Raw genomic sequence first — 22,539 nt, 5'->3', positions numbered from 1 at the left:
ATGGTCACCAAATCGGCGGCTGCTGGATGTCAGAACCTTTAAGCATACTTCAAAGATGGATTGTTATCAAGAATAACCTGTATCAGGATGCCTTCCAGTGATTTAGATTTATTATGTTAGTTCAGCTGCTTACACACCTACAGCAAGAAACCACTCTTAGATATTTGGCAGTAAGAGGGGGAAGGTGTCAATGTTTATGAGGGAAACATTTTTTTTTTTTTTTCTTATGGCCATATTTATAAAGCAGTAGAAAACGTTGGACGATCCAAGAGAGAGGCGGGAGATGGGAATAATTGTCGCAACAACAAACCAAGGAATGTGATGTAACCTGCATTTCCTGGGTAGCATCAGTGAATAGAAGAGAGAGTAAGCCGGAGAAAGAACGTCTGGAGGCATTTTTTTTTTTCTTCAAAAGCAGTAAGGAGAGGGGCAAAGCCTTGAACAAAGATAGTACATGTTGAGTTGATTTGCTGTTGCACGACTAGATAGGTGTGGAGGAAGGTGTATGAGAAGTGGAAAGGATTTGTATCTGATTGCTTCTATTTTCCAATTATCAAGTAGTCTAGTATATTTGAGGGTGGGCGGGAGTAAAGTTAGAAGCTTGAGTGAAAGAAAGATTTAATGTTGCCTTATGAAAATCTGTAAAGCAGTGACTCAGGGTCAAGAGGAAGGTTGACTAGGCCTCACTGGATTCCAGGTTGCAGTTGGATGGCAGGTGCAAAAGAAGTAGATTGGATTGACCTAGGTTTAAGAATTCATTAAGTAGATCCTAGGTTGAGTCCGGTGTATGAAGCAATTAACAATTCTGCTAAAAGTGTAGCTGAGTTATGGGCCAAGGCCTTGAGGATGGTGAGAGAAGTCAGCAGTGGGTGATGGACAAGGCCCCGTTTCTCAAGGCCTTGCGATCAGCTGTGACAAAGTATACAGAGAATTGGATCTCTTGCAGAACTCCCACTTCAGTTTTGCCTATGTTTTTCATGGCTAATTTCATTTTGTTAGAGAATCAATCTTAAATCAGCAAGCCATGAGTTCCACTTAACGCGATTTAAAAAAAAAAAAAAATCATATTGCTCGCTGTAGCCAAGACAGTTCTTTGTGCCTTCCTTAACTTGCCGTCCAAGTAAAAAATTTTCGTGAAAGTTGAAATGACTTTTCTGTAAAAAGAAATTGCATATAAGGTACTTGCTATGTGTCAGGCACTGTTCTATGTACTAAACAAATTTATTTCGTTTTAATCACTGTCATCGGAGATAAATGCCATTTTTCTCATTTTACACATGAGGAAGTAGAGGCACAGAGAGGGTAAATAAGTACCCTGTCCAGGTTTCTAACATGGGGGGTAGGCAGCGGATCGTGGTGGCTGGGAACACAGGCTGCGAAGCCGGGTGGTGGAGAAGATCACACACGGGTCAATATATGTAAAGCCCAGCAGCGCTGGGCAGTTTCCAGAGAAGTGTCAGCCGTCCTCATCACCATGGCTGTTGTCATAATTGTCATCTCGCAGGGACTGGCTAAGGAAGCTTTTCCTGATCACCCTTGGCTGGTGAAAACTCGTGCGTTCACGCTCAGTGGCAGTACGCTGTCCACCCTTCAGGGCAGCCTGTCCTTTTATCAGGCCAGCGTTTCCCGTGTTGGAGAGTCTTTCTTGCAGCCGCCATGTTCCTTTGTAACTTTTACGATTTAATTCAAGGCTGTCCCTCCGGAAAATGCAGAACAAGCCTTATCTCTCTCCTTTCGGTGATAACTCTTCCTTCACAGATCAGAAACACTGATCCTCTGTAATTACCTTCTCTTGCTTCTGGATTTGAGAAATCTGGAGTTTTTTCAGCGTGTTCCCCCTTGAAATCGGGCAGTCATCCTTTACAGCCAAGATTTTCACAAGATTGTTATCCCTTCAAGACTGCTTGCCTTCCCCAGTGGGAAAGCAGAAGATGGCCTGATAACATGAGCCTTCACCAGTAACAATAATTAATAATAATTAGCACTCATTTTTATTGAGCACTAAATTGAGCACCTAGACACCATTTCCAGCGCTTTGTATGAATGAGTTCATGTAATTCTCATGACAGTCCTGCGGGGTAGGTGATGTGATTATTTCCATTTAACAGGAGAAAACCAAGTACATTTTCTCAAGTCTCTATTACTTTTTTTTTTTCCTTTTGATTTTAGGTCTTCTTTTTTGTCTTTTTCTTATGGACAGACTTTTTCCTTATTTGAGATAAAGTCTGTTTTCCAGCTTGCTCTTGCTGCCACTTATATGTTGAATCAAATGATAGGTTTATTTAGGATGGTTTTAGAAATTGTTATCAGAGGAAGCTCTAAGGAAAATTTTCTTTAGTAATAGGTAAAATTCGTGTAGAAGGAAATTATGGTTTACATTATTTTCAAACTGATTTGCTATTTGAAATAAGAAATTTCAAAACACTAATACATTTTAGACTCCTTTTAAAAAAAAACACATATCTATGCCTTGTTATATTTGAGTTGTACAGTATCCTTGGTTGTCCTTAGATCGTCTGTTCCTAAGGAAACAAAAGCAAGACCATTTTGACCCTCCCACCTCTCACCACCCCCTGCAAAAAAAGCCCTGTAAGTTTAAAATGTATCATATTTTTTCTTGTCCCTTTTTTAATTGAAGTGTAATTAACATACAGTGTTAGAGTAGTTTCAGGTGTACAATATGATTCAACAATTCTATACATTACTCAGTGCTCATGAAGATAAGTGTACTCTTTAATCCCCATCACCCAGTTCACCCATTCCCCCCCACCCCGTATTTAAGAGCCTGTTTTTTTATTTGTTTCTTTGTGTGGTTTGTTTCTGAAATTCCACATATGAGTGAAATCATGTGGTATTTTTCTCTGATTTGTTTCACTTAGTGTTATACCCTCTAGATTCATCCATGTCCTTGCAGATGCAAGATCTCATTCTTTTTTATGGCTGAGTACTATTCCACTGTACATACCACGTCTTTCTTATCCATTCTTCTGTTGATGAACACGTGGGTTGTTTCCATATCTTGGTTTTTGTAAACAATGCTGCAATAAACGTAGGGGTACATATATCCTTTCGAATTAGTGTTTTTGTTTTCTTTGGGTAAAGAGCCAGTGGTGGAATTACTGGATTATAATTCTAATTTTAAGTTTTTGAGGAACCTCCATACTGTTTCCCACAGTGGCTGCACCAATTTGCATTCCCACCAACAGTGCATGAGGGTTCCTCTTTCTCCACGTACTCGCCAACACTATTTCTTGTCTTTTTGATTCTAGCCATTCTGACAGGTGTAAAGCAATAACCTCATCATGGTTCTGATTTCCAGTTCCCTGATGATGAGTGATGTTGAACATCTTTCCATTTGTCTGTTGGCCATTTGAATGTCTGCTTTGGAGCAATGTCTGTTCAGGGCCTCTGCCCATTTTTAAATCAGATTATATGTTATTTTGGGTGTTGAGTTGTTTATATGGTGTTGTTTTATATATTTTGGATATTAACCCCTTATCAGATATGTCCTTTGCAGACAAAAAAGACACCATAGTCCGTAATCTCTTTGACATGGCAGAAACATTTTTCTCTGTCTCCTCAGGCAAGGGATATAAAAGCAAAAATAAACTATCAGGACTATACCAAAATAAAAAGCTTTTGCATCCCAAAGGAAACCGTCAACAAAATGACTACCGGATGGGGGGAAAACGTGTCTTTTTTTAGAGGCAAAGTAAGAGCAGGATTTAAAGAAGGATCCAAAACCTTTTATTGCCTAATAACAACCTTGCCTTCTTTTTCTACAAGAACTCTCCCCAGAGGGCAGAGATTTAAATTCAGAACAATTGAGCAATCTCTGAGAAACTTTCTTATTTTTTTTTTAACTTTACCTCATAGAAAATCACTTCACTGTTGAATGAAAGGACTCAAAAAAGGAAAACTTCCCTCTGAGTACATTTTCAAATTTGTGCTTAGACTTCAGGTTTCTTGGGGTCATGTTCCTACATTAGACATTTTGAAACAAACCATCAAAAGGCACAATTTGTTCCAGAGGGTTAGTTATCATTTTAGAAGTTCAACAGATATTGAAAAAATCACTTCCAGAGGGACTTGTAGTTCTGTAGCGTGTGGAGATAACTTTATAACAGAGAGAGTTTAAGCAGATAACATCAAGTACTCAGGTTTTATGCATGTACAACACACACGTGCACGTGTTCCTGCACGCACACACATGCACGCCTGACCTACTCTATGGGCCTTGGTCTGTGTGCTTGGAGCCATATTTAGCTTCTGTCCATTTTAGATTTCCTCTCGTTCTCCCCTTCCTAATTCCAAATGCTGCCCTAAAAGAGAAATGGGTATAGTTCTAGGATCTCGTTGTGCCTGCAGTCTGTTTCTCTTTTCTGAACTTCTGGAATAAGTACTTGGGGAGATGTGAAGATCACTCCCTGACGAACTCTAGGGCAGTAGGACTGAAACCGGAAAACAGAGAACCTATTGCTTTTATTGTCCTGTGAAAGCTCGGTTCTGTATCGACGCCAGGGGTAGCTCTGGTTTCCTTCCAATCGCCTACAATGGTCTTCCAAGCCAAACTAACATCTAGGGCTTGGCTAGCGAGGCATGTTGTGAAAGAAGACAATTGAGAAAGATCTTTTGTGCCCTCAAAAAGTAGAGTGGTTGGTTGAGGTCACCATTCCTGTGATTCAGGCAGTCCCTCCCCCTTGCTTGAAGGAGAAAGAACAATTTTACTGTTGAGATAGCTGGAGGATCACCGGAGCTCTTGAGTGTTTAGTAGCTATTGAGTGTTGGGATCTTCTGAAAGGAAACTCCAAGATACTCAGGAAGGAAGGGCAGTGGGCAGGGGATGGGTGGACTGCGTATTTCTTTTGGCATGGGAGCCCTCTCTTGGACTCTCGTGAGCTCCTTGTTGACTCAGGAGTGACATTGACGTTGGTTTTCTTCGTGGACCTGTGTTTACTGTTCCACTTCTTTTGGGATTTAGAGTTAAATCAGGATGTGTTTGTGAATTTCTTCGAGCATCTCTCTTCTAATGTTCTCTTCTTTTGAGTCTTCTGAAAAGATAGTAAGTGGTAATAATAATGATGATGATCCTTGTCAGGTTACTTTGGGTCAAGAATTACAATTCACGGAGCTCTTTACCTTACCAATTTAGGTTTCTAACTCTGAATTAAAATTCTGTACCTATCTGTAGAGTCTTTCTCAGGGCCCCCTCTTGCCACACTACTTCCTACCAGATATTTCTAAAATAAAAACCTGAAATGCAACATGAATAGCTATCCTTCAACTCCACGATTAAATCAAATTATGCAGCATGAGTGAAAGACCTCCCCACCCCCACATGTGCCCTGGATCCCAGGGCTCTAGCTCCGCTGCCTGAGTTTCCCCAGGGCTTCATGCTCCCATATGCTGTCCATGTTCTGGTAAGCTGTGTCCTCTGCTGAGAATGACTCTCCCTCCCTCCTCCTCCAGTCTCTACCAACCTTCTATCGTTAGCTCCTTCAAAACATTCCAAGAGGTACGTGTTCTGGAAAGCCTTTCCTGATGGCCTCTGCCTCTCCAGCCCTGGTCAGTTAGATGGCTTCCTTCTGTCAAGTCCGTTAACAGGCCGCCTTGCATTTGCGTGGTTTCTTGTCTCTTTGCCGTGTGCGTAAGCAAAGCCTGGGCCTTTTACTTCTGTCCCTAATACCTGTGCAGAGCACATTATAATTGCTGGAGTTACCTTGAATGGATGATTAATGGGTGGATAAATGAACAATTGGCACAGGCTATTTTTAAGAGAGAGGAATCCAGTCACATGGCCAAGGTCTTTATAGTTTGCTAAGAGACTAGACATTCACTTTTTGAGCAATTTTGACTTAAGCATCTGTTAGTGCTTTCTACTGGCTAGTCTCTTAGGGGTACATCAGTGGACAGAACAAGGCCTCATGCGTTTGTCGAGCCCTCGTTCTGCTTACATTCTAACAGGCTACAGGAAGGGTGATCATAAACATAGTAAATAATTATATAACATGTAGAGTGAGGAGCAGTAAGGAGGTCATGGTGGCTGGAGCAGAGTTATTGAAGGGAAAGATAGTCGGAGGGGCTGAGAGAGGTGGGCAGGAGGAGGAGAGATTGTTGCACGTGTAGATGGCGTAGGGTCTCGTGTGCCCTGGGAGGACGTTGGCTTTGATTGTGAGAGATGGAGAGCCATTGTAGGACTTTGAGGATAGAAGTGGCACAATCATCATAAGTTTTAAAAGGAACACTCTTGGGGCACCTGGGTGGCTCAGTGGGTGAGCGTCTGCCTTTGGCCCAGGTCATGATCCCAGGGTCCTGGGATTGGGTCCCGCGTCGGGCCCTAAAATGGCATCATACTTTGTAGTCTGCTCCATAAACGGCTGTTTTTCATGTAACCGTGGTGGCTTGGTTGCAGGTGGTAGCAGTGGAGATGGGGAGAAGTGGTTAAATTCTATATTTTGAAGGTAGAGGCAACAGATTTAAGATGGCCATGAGAGAGAGAAAAGGATAATTCCTTTTGGGGCCCGAGCAATGGACACATCGGAGCCACCATCACCTGAGATGTGGAAATCTAAGGGTGAGGTGGGATTCTTTTTTTTTGGCCGGGGTTGTGGAGGTGGGGGGCATCAGTAGCTCTCTTTTGGACATGAAATAATTGATCCTTATTAGACATTCAAGTGGAGGTGTCAGGTGAGCAGTTAGATATGGGAGTCTGGAGTTCGGGAAAGGGGGCTGGGCTGGAAATACGCTCTTGGGAGTCATCTACCAATGACTGTGGACGGTATGTAAAGTCAAGAGAACACTCGAGATCACTGAGGGTCACGTGAATGTGTGCCAAGAACAGGAGAGAATAAGAACTGAACCTTGGGCACTGTGTCGCATTAAGAGGTCAGGAAGAGGACACCGAGAAGGAGCAACCGGGGAGGTAGGAAAACCAAGAGAGTGTGGTGTCCCAGACACTGTGTGAAAGGAGATGGAGTGAGGAGGTGTGTCCGTTGTGACTGATCTGACAAGATGAGGATTGATCACTGAGCGCTGATGTAGTAACACGTACGTGACAGGCCACGTTGGTGAGAGTCCTTGCTTTGGAGTTGTGGGCTGGAAACCCAATCAGAGTAGCAGGAGTGGAATTGGAGTCAGCCACATGGCTGAAGAGAGTGGGTTCCTTCAGATCCTTGAGGATAAAGACAAACCAAGGTAGGGGTCATCCTGCCTCCCTTTCTTACTGGTAAATTGTTCTTAAGCATTTCCCAAGAAATGTCTTTTTCCATGTAAATGATTATGGTCTGGGGAAAAAACAAGGCCAAAAAAATTTTCTTTCTTTCTTTTTTTTTTTTTCTTTTGCATTATTGTGAAGGGGAAAAGTCTGTAAGTAAATATTTTTACTCCCAACATGAGTAAACTGTAAAATCTAAAGGCTTACTGATTCACTTCCTTCATGAATTCTTCTGATTCATTTTACTCCCTTGTCATCTATTTTTGATGGCTTTTTTCCACTTATAAATTGAAATTTAGTTCCACACCCGTGACACAATTACTTCTGTACGTTTGACCCAGTTTCTTAACCCAGAGACATTTTCCTCTTCAGAGAGTGCTGTGAATTTTTTTTTTTTAAGTAGTTCATTGTCCTCTTAGATTTTATTTAGGAACCAATCATTTTTTCGTATTCCTTTTCGAAAGTATTGCCGGATGGTGGGAGGGGAGAACCCCAGTAATGATAAGGAAGAAAGAATGCCTTCTTCACATTGAATTGCTCAGATTTCATTCTAATTATAAAAGATTGTCAAGTTCGGTCCTGTGGGTTGGGCAACCTGTCCCAATCCTTTATAGAGGAGGACTCAGGGACGTTCAAGCCCGATTTGTACCCAGGAGAGAATGTTGCCTGCTGTAGGATCCGCTCTCTCCTGACACTGCATTTTTGTCTTTCAAGACTCGGATCAAGTCCTGCTCATTCCATGGAGACTCCTCTGCTTCTCCTGGCTCTAGGTAGTGTGGGTTTCCTCTGAATCACTGTCCTGCCTACTGCCTATAGCCCTTACTTTGTTGTTGGTGGCGTGTGTTTGGGGGAGGGGAGGGTGGGAGGGTTGTAACCCTAATGGTTAAAAAGCACAGCCTCCGCAGACTGGTAGAACTGCATTCCAGACCTAGCCTTTCCACTTCCAGCTTTGTGATTTTAGGCCAATTACTTAATCTTTGCGTGTCCTGGTCTTTTCGCCTGTTAAATGGGAATAGCTCCTACCTCAAAAGTAGTAAGGATTAGAGGGCACAAGGCATGTAAAATTATTTGCCAGGGCACTGGTAACTTGAATCCATGGAAATGTGAAGAAGCTAGATCATCTGTGAAATAATCACCTATCTTTATGGCACATTTCCTGGAAGAAAGGAGCACTGGCTTATGTAGCCTTCCTAATACTAGTTCTTAGCTACGGAAAATTCAGCGTTCATTACTGATGATAGTTGGTGTAGGGAAACGGGGGTTGGGTGCTCATGGAAATTGATGCGCATCTCATAATGTATTTAATTGCTGCCCATCAGTGAGTGCTTTAGGCTTTAGGAAACCTTCTAGACTCAAAACCTTACAGTACACAGTCTAAGGAAGTGATGTTACAAATCTTACGGTATATGAAGTCAATAAGCTTTCCTTCTAGTTTTCCTAACACTCATGAAAATTGCTGAGTTTCTTCATCTTCTTGACGTTTCACAGCCCAGAATACAGAAATCTGCTCTAACTTTCACACAGTCTATCAAAATCTGTATAATTAGCAGACGAGCTTAGATGACTTGTACTTTTACGTAAACTTTCATAAGCCATGTATTTTAATCATGTGAAAAAAGATGAAAGGAAATAGCCCAAATAGACTAAAATACACACACACACACACACACACACACACACACACACACACACACACTTTCTAGTGATAAAGCAAGATAGGTTCATTTTAGAAACTTCAGAAAACTCCAATGAGCAAAAAAAGTACACTGAGGTGCCACGGTTTATACTGACATGTATATATCGCTTCTCGGCCTTTTGGCTAAGATCAAGTGTAGTATACTGACATGTATATTGTTCCGGGCTTTTTCTACGATTGAATATGCATATGTAATTTTCACCCTAAAATGGCATCGCACTTTGTAGTCAGCTCCATGAACTGCTGTTTTTTCGTGTAATAGACAGTGAATGTTTTAAATCTACTTCTGCATCATTTTACCCTCTGTGGCTGTACCATGCTATGATTATTTTTGGCTCTTTAGAATGTTTCCAGTTTTTTCTCAATTACAGTGTTCTGATGTACATCTGAACAACTTTTGAAATTTAAAGACCCCAGAGTTTTCTTGGATTTGCCAATATAAAATAGCTGACATGTTCATTTCCGTGAAATTTTGTCTGCTGAGTTTAAAACATTCTTTTCCAAGTCAGTTTCGAGTGATTTATTTAGTGGTCGTGTTTGGAGCTCCTGTGTGTGACTGGAAAAAAGAATAAGTTGTAGTTCTCTGAAAATAATGTGTATTTCAGATTTTTTTGTATGAATCTGCAACAGCCTTTTACTCATTCGATCCAAACTAGAGAGTTATGACAATGTCATCAGGAAAATGCTGCTCTGAGGTTTTTATCTCCTAAACTAGAATTATCTGGAATTGAGGGTTAGTAAGGCCAGAAGTAGGTGGGTCGTTACTCTCATTTCAGTGGAAGAAAGGCTGAAATGAGAAGGACAAAGGGTGGGCAATAAAGAAGGAGGCCAGAGTTAAGTAGATATCTGCCGTACAGACTTAAGGTCACCACTGTTTCCATCTTTCATAACTCTAGAAACTTGAGAACCCAATTTTCTAAATTATTCAGGATAGCAGGTATTACCTCCAGCTACCCCTTGAAACGTCTCCAAAATCACGACATTAAAACTAGCAGATTTCTGTTTCGTGCACCTGGAGATGACAAAAATCCTTTATGATGTCATGTTTGTCAGTGTTAGGGTTATAAAACAGAGTCACCAAACTTAGATGTCTTAGGAAAGGAATCATAGAGATGACTTAAGGGTTCATTTTGCAATAAATGCTGGGTGAATACTTACAGTGTAGCTGGTACTGTGCTGGGGGCTGATGTTACAAAGAGAGAGGAGTCCTTAAGCTGCTCTTGTGGGGTCCACACAGGAACAAATAAAAACCCAACAGTGCTTTGTAGTGCTTTGTTACAACTTACAATAGACATATTTCCAAGATGGTACAGGAATCCAGAAGGGAATAACAGAGGGGCTTCTAAAGGAAGCAACTCTTCAGCAGGTTGATAAGTGAACCGGCGTAACAGGAGACAAGGGAAACATGAAAGTGTCATGCAACTGCAAAAGACCGTGCATATTCTAGGAATTTCCAGCAAACAAGAATTGCAGTCCTCATTTGAAACAATTAATTCTTGAGTTAAGTCTTTAAATTTCCTTTAGTAATTGAATGTTTTCTTATTTCTCTGTATCTGGTTTTTTAAAAAACCCTGGTTGTTTGTTTATTCCTTTTTACAAAATTATTAAATCATTTGATCCCAAAAAAGTAGATGAAGTAGACATGGCTTAATAACGTGTTCTTGTAACTACCGCCCATCTCTGTGACATACTTTTTTTCCAGCCTTGGATTTAATAGCTTAGAATTATGACTGCAGATTCACAAAGAGATAGCGAGATGGACTAGACAAGGAATATGTAAATTATTTGGTAAGTTTTTTGTGCTCTTAGTAATACTCCAAAATACGATTAAGATCACTGTGCACATCTGTTGGTCCCAGCATTGGAAAAGCCTTTGGGGTGTACATTCTGAGATTTGAAACAAAGTAGATTTATAGTGGAAATGAACCAGAGGTTTAGACTAAATAGATATGTTGTAAGAGAACCATTATGATCTTATTTAAATATTTTCCACATTAAAGCAGGCATGTAGTAGTGCTATGTCACTGCCATAATTTTTTTAATAAATGAATTTGCATCCATGATAAATTTTTTTTCAAATTCTCCATGGAGTTCCACATACTAGCCAATGGGAATACTTAAAATAATCTTTTGGAGTCCAGATTTGAATTAAACTTCCTCCAAATATAATGATTCCTTTATTAATTTTGAGTTTGTTTTATAAGCAAGGATTTTTTTTTAAGTTCAAGAAGCCTAATTAACAAAAGTCTAGAGAGTGATAAGTGTGGTGAATTTCTAATATGGTTGTAACATTGTTCACTGGGTAAACATTTCTTGCACATGTACTATGGGCCAGACCTTGAGCTTTCATTAACAGTTTTATCTCTAGGTTCTAATAGACACATTAATCTCATGGTTTCACGGAGTTTATATTATCGTGAGGGGAAATAGACCCCCCACCCCCCAGAATGAGAGAGACACATACAAATAATGAAATCGTTGCCAAGTACAATAAAGGTTGGGAAGGAAATACAACAGGGCCTGAGAATTTGAATGGAGAGAAGCACCTGCTTGGGATATGGGAAGGGGAAGGACAGTGTGAGATGAGGTTGCAGCAGCTCTTAACAAGGTCTTACATGCCAAGGTGAGGAGTTCGAATTTTATTCCAAATGCAATGAGAAAAGCATTGAAGGATTTTATAAAAGGGACTGGTCTGAATGGATTTTCTTGTATGATCACTCTTGCCTTGCGGAGATGGGAGGCAGGGAGACCAGGAGGAGGCTGTTGTATGAGTCTGGGCGAAAGGTGCAGTTATCAGGGCTGAAGGATAGCAGTGAGGGTGAAGAGGGGAGGTGGTTCTGAGAAATCAGCAGGACTTGGAGGCAGGCAGGGGAGGGGAGCAAGAGAGAAATCCGAGATGACTCCTGGTTTACTGACGAGTAAAAAGGGGCTGTTGAACGAGATAGGGAGGTCAGAAGGGGCAGGAGTAGAGTGTTTGAGTTCTGTTTAGGGCGAGTTATATCTCTAACATGCTTTTGAGAAACCCAAAGGGGGCTGTCAGTTGGATATGTACGTCTAAAGGTATGGAAAGGCCTGGCCCTAGCTAAAGTTACATTTGAGATGACCATACTGCCCATCAGTAGGTTGGCTTTAGTGTATTTTAAAGAAGCATTTGGAGAATAATTGATAATACTGGAACTCTATCTGTAGCACACATCCTCTGTTCATTGATGACTCCGGTTAGTGCACATGCCAGTTGTGAAAATGAATGAAGTCTTCCTTGGTGACTCTTCTATTATTCCAAATGCCTTAGCCTGGCACACAAGAACTTCCCTGCAGAACCTTCCAGATTCATGCCGGTATCCCTATGTATGCACCATGATGCATAACTGGTAATTTCTGGGAGGCACCATCTTGTCCCATCTCCATGCCTTTGCAGATGCTGCCCCTGTGCCCTGGAACACATTCCAGCTGTTTCCTACCTTGCCGTCTGTGTCATCATTTACAGAACAACCCTGCCTTGTAAGTACCCCCTCCTCAGAGGAGCCTTCCCAGAGTCCGGGCTCCATGCCCCTTCCATGTGCTCGTCTGAGCAACGCGTATCCACCCTGTGTGAGCACAGATTACACTGTTTTGTGACTGCCAGTTGGACCTTGGTCTCTTTGGTAGTACTGCTCTCGAACCCAGGCAAGGGCAGCCTTCCCTAGGACGCCTAACCTAGGTCTTGTACTTGGAAGGGCTTCTCTCTGGCCCTTCTCCGGCTGCACTCCTTTTCCATGGGGCAGCAAGTGAGAGGAGCCCAGGGGGTGTGCCCAGCTGAAGTTCATGTGCTCCTTTCTCTGCCATGCTCCATGGAACCAGGACCCCACATTCCAGAATTCTCTGCACTCATGATGCCGAGCCTGCCGTGAGGGCTCTTTCCCAAGTCCCTGCTCCTATGGGGGAGCCATGCCCCAGTGACTACACCCTTGGGTCTGAAGGATGGGGAGCAACGTCCGCAGGGGTGTCTCCCCATGAGCACTCAGACCCTGAGAGATGTGGGATGGGACTGCTGTGGAGAAGAGAAGGTGGCAGGCCAGGGGTCAGGGGTGAGCCCTTTCTGGCCCAGAACGCCCAGGAGCCTGAGAATTCTAAATCCAAAGCCCCGCTTTTCCACGTCAGGTTCTTTGGAGAAATTGAAAACGGTGATGCTGGTTGGAGTGGAGGTACCCGTGGGCGGGTGCCCGGTTTAGGCTGGTGAGTGAGGAGGACCCTCCCGGCATACCGGATGCGGGGCTGGACCCTCTGCGTGTCAGGTGGGCCTCTCCTTAGACTGCCAGTGTTTGACATTGAGCCTTGCCTCTCTCCCAGCCCCTGGCGCAGGTCCTGCACATGCACATCTGTGTGTTTCTGAAGGAATGATCCAGTCTTCCGTGGCTTCTCTGGCCTCGTGAGCAATCAGGGCAACCCGAACCTCCTGGAGCCCATTGGGCCCCACTGCGCCTTCTTACTGGTGGTACTGGCCTTCAAGACCCCACCCACTCAGCTGTCTGTGGGTGCAGCCATATCAAGAGTGGGGTTCTACACCCACTATGTGTGGTTAGGTGCCCGGTGAAGAACAAACAAAGCCCCTACTGGCTGCCAAGCCCAGGACCTGCTGGTGAAAAGGGTCCTTTTTCTTTGCAGGGCTGAGTCTGCCCAAAGAAGATGTTCTTCGCATTTTCGACAGAGAGGTGGGCTTTTGCTAAATCAGAAGGGGTGCTTTTTTTTGTCAGTCCAACAAAGGTGTCCTAAGCTTCCCGGGGTCACGGCAGGATAGGAAATGTGGCTGCCTGGGGCCCAAGCTCTTCATTACTGTTAAGTTCTTGCGATGCTGAAGCTGTAAGCATTCCAAGCGCCAGGACGCCAGGATGGGTTAAGTGATTGTCTCTATTCCTGTGTCTCCTTTCCCCTCCCCCCACCAAGCCCCAAACAGGAAGCTGTTGATCAAGTCACAGGTGCCCGTGCCCATTGCCAGTGCTCGCAGGCCTGCGTCGTTCACCACGCTGCTCCCACATAGATAGATGGTCCTTACGTAGGCTCAGCCATCCTTTTCCTGATCCCTCTGCCTGCCTTCCAATAAGGTGAATTGAAATTGTGTTTGGGGGTGGGAGGGGAGGGCAGTGGCGGGGGCAGGGTGCTTTCCCTGAGCCAAGACATAGCTCTGTCTGTGTGTTTTGATGAACCCCCTCCCCCAAGTAGAGCTCTCCAAAGGGAAACAGCAGGCCTGGGCAGGAGGGAGCCTGGGATTCCAGGGATACTTAGCCATATGAACACTGGGGAAAGGGCACATATTTTTCCTCTGGGATTGCTACTCATCACAACATTGCTCCATCCTTCCTGGATTTCTCTTAGTTGGACTTAACTTCGGGTTTAGCCTGTTCCTTCGTACTGAAAAAAGAGGGTGTGTTTCCTTTTGAGACATCAGCACAGCGGTGATCTTTGAGGCACCCTGCCAAGTGTGTGAGATTTGAAATATCCTAAAACTGAAGATTTGGAATTTCCCCCCCTACTTTCAAAATGATAAGAATTGAAATCGTTGAATAGTAAGATTAAGAGTCACTCCTGTGAACTGAATGCACCACCTGACGAGAAGTCTTTGCCAGAGAAGTCTTTGGACACATAAGCAAAAATCTTGAATTATGTCTTCCTTACAGGTGTGCTTTGCACACCGCAGTCCTGTAGACATACCTAGGTGAGGTTTGCCGATGAAGGGCACCGTGCTTGGAGAGAAGCCCCATCTCAGCTTGAAGTCTCTCCTGTTCAGAGCAGTGTGACACTGGGGCGGGGGTGGGGCAGGGGGAGATCTTCATATTTAGTCTTGTGACTAATGCTGTACTGAATTCTGATGGAACGAATGTTTGCCCCATCACAATGAAATGGGTATTACAGCCCGCTTCAGCCCCTCGTGCTGTTCTAGAAGCAGCAAGGAGGTGGAGAGCAAAGTGAGCATGTGGGCATCACAAAAAAACAGCTTAGAAGAAGACGCTCCGAAAGATGCCACTGTGGGCCTCTCTGGGTGGGGAGAGTGCTGGCCACTTTTACTTTCTTCGTGGTTTTGTGTGAAGTGGACCTCAAACAGCAAGAGAAGGGAGGAAGGAAAGAAGAAAGAAGGAAAGATACCTCCTGGAGGTATTTGGGATACAAAATCGACCACTATCCTTGTTTCTCATCTCATTTTATCACTCTAAAAAAACTCAACATTGATTTATCACCCAGTGCCCAAAGGGAGAGGAAGAAAACATTTATGAAGCATTGACTTAATGTGTAAGGAGCGCTAATAAAACATCCTGTCTGCCCTCCAGCTGCTTATCTAAGAAGCGTAGCGGACAGACTCCTAGACACATCCATCCAGCTCTCTGCTTCGAAGTCTGTCCACGCGCACTGTGCTGGGTTTTGTGATTTACACGTCAGTACGTGGAAGTGCACTGATGGTGTCACGAATAGAAAAGAAAATGAAGCTGCTGATGGCAGTGTGGTCAGTAAGTGTCCCATAGGGGCGGGCCCAGGGCAGCCAGGAGCTCAGAGGAGAAGCAGTGAACCCCGACGTGGGAGGGCTGGGGCTGGACTCGTGGAAGGAAGTGGTATCCGAGCTGCAGCTTGAGGACGAGGAGCACCTGGCCGGGGAGAGGGACAGGGAGCGTGTCAGGCAGGTGGCCGGCCACCGGAAGTCATCCCATGTGGCTGCAGCCGTGGTGGGGGTGGCAGCAGGGAGAGAGGTGTTAGAGACCCCGTCAGGAGAGGTCCTGTGCTGTGCTGAAGACTTTGAGTTCTGCCCTAAAGCAGCGGGAAAGCCACTGCAGCATGTTAGAGAGGGAGTGTGCGGCATAGTGTGCCCCAGGGAGGCCGACTCATGAGGCCGAGGCAGTGATATGTGCAAGAAACCATGTCTCAGTTAAGACGGTAGCAGGGAAAATGCCAAAAAAGAATTAGAGCCAAAGACAACCATTGAGGAGACTAGGGAGAACTTGATTGATGGACAGGGATGGGGGATGTTAAGAAGGAGTGGGGTTGGCCCCTGGATTTGGGGCTTGGACCGCCAGGTGGAATACAGTAGCGTTCTGTAAGTGGGGTGGAATATGAGCTGTGGAAGTTAGAACTTGTAGGATTACGGAACCCGTAAGACGCTGTAGGGACCCTGAAAGCCACTGAAAATAAAGACAGATCTAGAGCTCAAGAAGATCGGGGACCCAGCATCATTTGGAAGTCATCACAGATAGGTTGCATTTGAAGCCATTGGGACTGGAAGAAATTGTTCAGAAGGAGTGAGAAGAAAAAATAGAGAACGCCACACAGAACGTGAGTCATTAAGAGGGCGCCTGCCAAGGAGACAGAGATGCATTTGGACAGGTAGCAGAAACCTGGAAAAGGGAATCTGTGCTCACGCTCTCTCTCAGGTCTACTATCGTGGACAAAAGGGCAAAGAGCGAGCGACGGGGGACAGAAAGGCCCATGCGGCCCACGTGCTTGCCTCTTTAACAGACGTCCCAGGACATCACCATCCAGCGACCTCTCTTTTCCAGAACATCTGGGAATACAAGTTTCTCTTGTTTCTCGAACTGGGCACATTGCCTTCCCCAACAGAATCCAGGTTGTGTGAGTAGACAACATCAGGAAAGGGATTTAGGGAAAGCAGATGTCCGTGTTGGCCATGCCAGGGAGCCAACGGAGGAGGGGCCCTCATTAAGGAGGACAGGTCATTGTCACTTGCTCAGACATTTCAGAGTATACTGTATACAGAACCCTCCGAGGCCAGCGTTTCGGAGAAATCTATGAAGATCGTGAAAGAAACCATGGAGGTGAAACCACAGTGTGGTGTGGATGGTGGGGGGAGCAGTGGATCGGTCTGCCTCTAGAAGTGAAAGCAGGGATCCTGCAGGTGTCTGGAGGATTTGACCTTGAGGGTAAGGGGAGTGAGACCAGGCTGCAGCCAGAGGGAGCAGCAGGGGCAGGACAGGGAGGGTCTCGAGAGAGAACGGACAGGCTCCTGTTCCCAAGGTAAAGAGCCAGATGAGAGAAAGAGGGTGAAGATCCAGGTAGAAGGCTGACTGGGGATGACGGAGAGGGGGTGCTCCAGGCGGGGGCGTGCGGGAAGGAACACAGAGCACACCTTAGCTGTGCAGGGGACGGAAGGCTGGGAACCAGGGCTCCGGAGTTCATGGGTGGGGAAGGCAGCCAGTGAAGGGACCATTCATCCGTCTGGTAAGCAGGAGGTGAGCTGCCAAGATGGCAGGGAGGGGATGGAGGAGAGACATGGAGCCTGAGAATAGGTGGTGTTCGCAGTGTGGTTACGAGCCCTGCGCACTCCCCTCCTGGTTCTGCCGTTCACTTGCTGTGTGAGCTGGGGCAGGTGTTGTCACCTCTCTGAGCCTCGGCTTTCTGGCTGTGAGAAATGGGGATGATCCCAGAACCTGCTTCCGGGAGGTGTTGGGAGAATTGTGTGAGTTAATTCCTGCAGTACTTACAACCGTGCCTGGCACAGAACATGCTCCAGACGGATTAGCTGTAAGCGTAGTTATCATGGGACCGGGGGCAGATGCAGTGTGGGGCCACGAAAGCACCAGAATGTAAGTGGTGGGCGGAGGGGGAGGAGGGCACAGCCAAGGAGACACTGTATTCTTCTAGAATGGAAGCAATCAGGAAGTCCTCAGAGACGGGAGACCCTTGACTGATACCCGGGTTCACGGAGAGGCCCTTTCAGGGTGAACAAACACTGTGGGTTCAGGTGGGGGTGCACGCTCTTGAGACTTGAGAGGGCCACGTGAGGTGTAGGGAGCCATGTGGGGGGGTGTGTGTGTCTGTGTGTGTGTGGAGAGGCTCTCTCTGCCCCGAGGGAGGGAGGGCAGGCAGGCAGAACAGCGGCCTGAGCTGGGCCCTCAGTGGCCTGGGTCACCTCCGTGGCCACAGGAAGTCTGGAAGCAGAGCTGGGACAGGATCTCCTCTGTCTCGCCGCGCCTGTCCTGGTGAGGTAGCTGATGGCGATGATGGAGACACTACATTTTGGAGTGTGTACTCTGGGCCAGGGTCCCTGAAAGGGCTCTACAGCTTGGTCACTCCTCACCCCGGCCCGGGGAGAAAGGCCCTCTTGTTTTCCCCATTGCTCAGATGGGGGAACTAAGGCACACAGCTGAAGTGACTCCGGGAGACGGCACAACTGTCGGAGCTGGACAGTGTGACTTAGAGCCTGTTCCCGTGACCACCACACTGTCACCATCTGGCCCAACAGCATGTGGCTCAGAGGAGAGGGCAACAGGTGGAGGATGGGCTGATGATCTCAGCGAAGCCTGTGGCAGACTACCGACAGTAGTTTTTTGGTCTTCTTCAGATTAGAACCCCTGCAAAGAAATCCAGGCGAATGGTGGACGTGTTAGGTGGATTACCAAGGGCCTTCTAGAACCCAGTTGCTAGCTGGTGATACGGCAGGATTCCCAGGGCTAGACAGCCATCAGGCAGTTGGACTCTGTCTCCCTGGAAATGCAGGGCCTTGTCTGTGTGTCTGTGCAGGCTGGTGACATTGCCTGTTCTGAGTTCCATTCATCCGTGACTTTGGCTGGCACTGGCTGGACCTGACCTGACAAGGCCAAGGCCAACACCGCTTGACCCACTCGGTCTCCACGTTGTAGGAAGCTCTCCATGTGGATCATCTGTGGTTTAGCTGGAGCCGGGTTCCCTCCTCAGTTCCTTGTGCAGCCGGGATGGGGTGGCAAGGAAAGCACCGGGGCAGACGGCAGCTGCTCTTAGAAGTGTCATGACCTTTTGTAGGTAGTGAAGCTTGAAACCTCAGTTGTGTTGGACGTCCCCCCGTGCTCCCCCAGACCCAGGCAGTGGCCAGGTTCTGGCAGCGTTTTCCCCGTCAGCACCACGCGCGGCTCCTTCTGTTCAGTTTCCAGCTCCACCCGAATCTTCGAGATTCCCATTACCAGGACCCCTGCATCAGCGGCCAGATGCATGCCTTCAGTCTGGCCCTCCCTTCCCCTTCATGTTGTCTCCTCATAATAACACTTCTAAAAAATCTTCGTGGTCTCCTACTCGAAAGCCTTCAGCAGATGCTTGCTGGTTTGTGATAGCCGCGGTCGGCTCCCAAGGCCGTGCAGCCTGGGATTGATCTCTGTCTCTGCCTTGATTCCCCTCTGTTCAGTTAGTGTGGTCTTGCTTCGTCACCAGCAGTCCCCTTCCACACTCCTGCCTCGACCTCTCACCTGGACCTCTGTCCCCTCCCTCTCCTCCGAAGGACACCTTTTACCCTTGATTCTCCTGTTCAGTTGTTGGTCCATTGAAAGCCGCTCCCAGCCCAGTGTGTCTTCAGCACAGCCAGGCACATAGCAAACATTTGGGAAATTTAATATCCAGCGATTAATAGCTGATTTATGATCTCTTGGCCTTGGTTTTTTTCCCCCCCTTTTTAATACTTCACTGCATTTTTTAGAACATTCCAGATGAGCCCTCTGACTGTGCTAATTGAATACTTGTTAGAAGCAAAGCCAAGTAAAAGGAATTAACTCTTAATCCTGTTAAAGACTTTCTCATTATCCGTGTGCTTGTGTTTTGGCTTCTCTTCCAAGTGCCTTGACAACAGGGACCATTGGATTCATTATGTGTCCCCCAAAGTGCCTTATATACAGGAATTCTGGAATCAGTGTCCGAGTAAATGAATACCCTTCTGGGTGAGGAGCATGTCGGACGTGGTCATCTCGTTACTCAGGTTCTCTCTGTCTCTATACATTTATATCTGTGCTTTGCTGGAAACTGCCCATATTACTTATTGCTGGTTAAGTTCATGGAGCCTGGAACTGTAGAGTACTTTTGGACAGAATTTCTCTTCTCCTGGGCGTCTTTCTGCCCTTAGCAGCATCCTTCATGTGCTCGGCCACAGTCCTGCCTGCACCCTTTTAGGTTCTTTCAGACTCCCCACAGACACACAGCACCCACCCCACCCCCGCCCCGCACCCCACCCACCCCCCAAGCACCTGGCGCAAAGGAAGTTCTTCCTGGGGAAGCCACCAGCTGTCCTGTGCACTTGGGGCACGCAGGAGATCTGTTGCTTTGGTTTTCTCAATAGAAAATGAAATGGATCCAGAAATGCTTTGCAGACTGCTGCAGGAGCAGAACCAAATAGGTTTTGGTTCTTCACTTCTGAAGCCAAACATTTTCTACCAGTCGTAACGGGCTTTACATTTGCATACGGTTTGCAGAGTTGTTATTGTTGTAACAATTGAATCATTCCTGAGACGTAGTCTTGGGAAAAGATGTGAATCGTTTAGGAGTAAAATGTGAAGAAAGCATGATCTGGTAAATTTTTTTAAAACATGAGAACATTTACAATGTGGTAAAAATCCAGTATCGTGAAGTCAGCCTCATACCAAATGTCTAGCAAAAAGTGGGAAAGAAGAAATGTAAGCATTATACAGAGGCAAAAAGTCCAGCCGTGCGAGATCTTTAGTGATTATCCCAGATATCTCTAGGACAAGATGATAAAATAACAGTTTTGGTAAATCTTCATACGTTCTTTTCCCACGTGCCAAACGGAAGCCCAGGTGTCGTGACTCCTGACCCTCCAACATTACCGCCAAACGCACCCACCCATCCTGGGTCCTTGTGTCTTTAAACTGAAGATAGGAGCAGGAGGAGAGTGTGCAGTAATGGGGTTTTCGTGAAGTTCTGTGAATGACACCTGCCCAGGAACCACACATCCCTCAAGGTTGTTTTCGTGGGCTGCGTCCTTCTGTCTACTGGTTACAGGGAAGACTCGGTTTGAAAAGGCCTATGAATCCTTTTAGCATCACCTTTGTTGGAAACACAGCTGATGAGCGGTTCGTTTGATGCTGAGCCTTTTGTCATTGCCATTGACGGCTATTCTGTTTCTTCACTTGTGAGATCCATTCTGAGAGCAGGTGAGTGTGTTTCATGAGAGAATATAAGAGCCCCGCAATTTGTTCTCCTCGGCCTCCATTTTGGTCCCTAGTGAGCAGGTGCCATTGTCAGGAAAGCATTTTGGCAGTGGCTTGGTTATGTAAATACTAGATACATGAAATGAAACCTCCTTTTAGTGATTTTCATCAGAAACATGGGGGGATTCGTTGACCGTAGAGTTGAGGGTCTATATCTGGACCCTCTATCCTGTTCTATCAATCTGTGTGTCTGTTTTTGTGCCAGTACCATACTGTCTTGGTGAGGACAGCTTTGTAATATAGCTTGAAATAAGGTAATATGATGCCCCCAGCTTTGTTTTTCTTTTTCAACATTTCCTTGGAGATTCAGGGACTTTTCTGGTTCCATACGAATTTTAGGATTGTTTGTTCCGGCACTTTGAAAAATGGCACTGGTATTTTGATGGGGATGGCATTGAAAGTATAGATTGCTCTGGGCAGCGTAGACATTTTAACAATGTTTATTCTTCCGATCCGTGAGCATGGAATGTTTTTCCATCTTTTTGTGTCGTCTTCAATGTCTTTCATAAGCGTTCTGTAGTTTCTAAAGTATAGATCCTTTACCTCTTTGCTTAGGTTTATTCCAAGGTAGCTTAGGCTTTTTGGTGCTATTGTAAATGGAATCAGTTCCCTAATTTCTCTTTCTAGAGTTACATTGTTTGTGTATAGGAAAGCAACTGATTTCTGTGCATTGATCTTGTATCCTGCCGCATTACTAATGGGTAAGCCCGGTGGCAGATATTAAGGAGGGCATGTATTGCATGGAGCACTGGGTGTTATACGCAAACAATGAATCATGGAACACTACATCAAAAACTAATGATACACTGTATGATGACATAACATAATTTAAAAATAAATAAGGAAAGTGGTATAAATATGTAAAATATGTAATTTTATGAAAAATACTAATTATTACACCAAATAAAGCTTTTTTTAACCTATTGAAACACACACACACACACAAAACATGGGGGGACTTGATGGTGAGTCCGGGAGCACCATGGTTTTATTTCTCCAACTTTCGAGCCTACAGATGTGCAACATAGCCTGTGTGTGAGCACACGCATGTGTAGGTGACCTCCCTCCCTTGTGCGTCCACTTCACATGTAGATTGGCTGCATTTCTTTGACAGCTTCTGCACAGATTCTGAAGAAATAAATCTGGCCCTATGATTTCTTCCTATTACAAGTTTTTTCTGGTCTGAAAAATATAGGCATTTCTACTGTGGAAACTACATCAAGGATTGTTTTCAGTTCGGTGTATTTTTGTTGCTTATAGTTAAGCCTTGGAAAATTGTCCATCCCATTTTTAAGCCCTGAGTTTTCCTACTTGATTATTAGTGTTCTTATTTATTGCCAAAGCCGCATTAAAAAAGTATCAAACCACTTAATGCCCTGGAAGAAGGACTGCAATATTCTTACCTCTCCAGCAGAGCTATTTACAAGGCTGACATTTTTCTAAGAATGGCTTTTTGCGGGTTTTGTGAATATATATAAATTTTCACAAGTGTGTTTTTATTCAAGCGAAGGATTGAACGGGGACTTATGAGCATTAGGTAGAAGGAGCAATCTGGAAATCTGTTTGTAAACCTTTAAGTAACATCCTAACCTTTGGATTGCTTCTGGGTAAATTCCTTAAAAAAAAAAAAAAAAAAAAAAAAAAAAAAACGCAAATTCGACGTCTCGTGCACACCCACGAAAATA

At 45.2% G+C, this 22,539-nt stretch overlaps 1 protein-coding gene and 1 pseudogene across 14 annotated transcripts in view; both read left to right on the top strand.

Annotated features, from left to right (window-relative positions):
- Positions 1-22,539, top strand: part of PIP5K1B (phosphatidylinositol-4-phosphate 5-kinase type 1 beta) — a 298,246-nt gene that overhangs the window by 79,329 nt on the left and 196,378 nt on the right. For 5 of the 14 annotated variants that reach the window (XM_040620273.1, XM_040620268.1, XM_040620266.1 and 2 more), the window contains one exon: positions 12,328-12,410. The exons of 5 other annotated variants lie outside the window; for them this stretch is intronic. The gene's annotated coding sequence lies outside the window, so the exon portion shown is untranslated. Of the gene's footprint in view, positions 1-7,366; positions 7,984-12,327; positions 12,411-13,553; positions 13,601-13,971; positions 13,991-22,539 lie in introns of those variants that run through there. 4 more of the 14 variants (XM_040620270.1, XM_008690936.2, XM_008690938.2 and 1 more) reach the window with 4 other exon arrangements.
- On the top strand, positions 9,013-9,116 carry LOC121100174 (annotated as a pseudogene).

The sequence above is a fragment of the Ursus maritimus genome, unplaced genomic scaffold (assembly GCF_017311325.1).
Source record: "Ursus maritimus isolate PB19 unplaced genomic scaffold, ASM1731132v1 scaffold_34, whole genome shotgun sequence".
NCBI classification, from domain to species: domain Eukaryota; kingdom Metazoa; phylum Chordata; class Mammalia; order Carnivora; family Ursidae; genus Ursus; species Ursus maritimus.
Note: the sequence above shows the minus strand (reverse complement) of the source record. Positions and strands in the feature narration are given on the sequence as shown.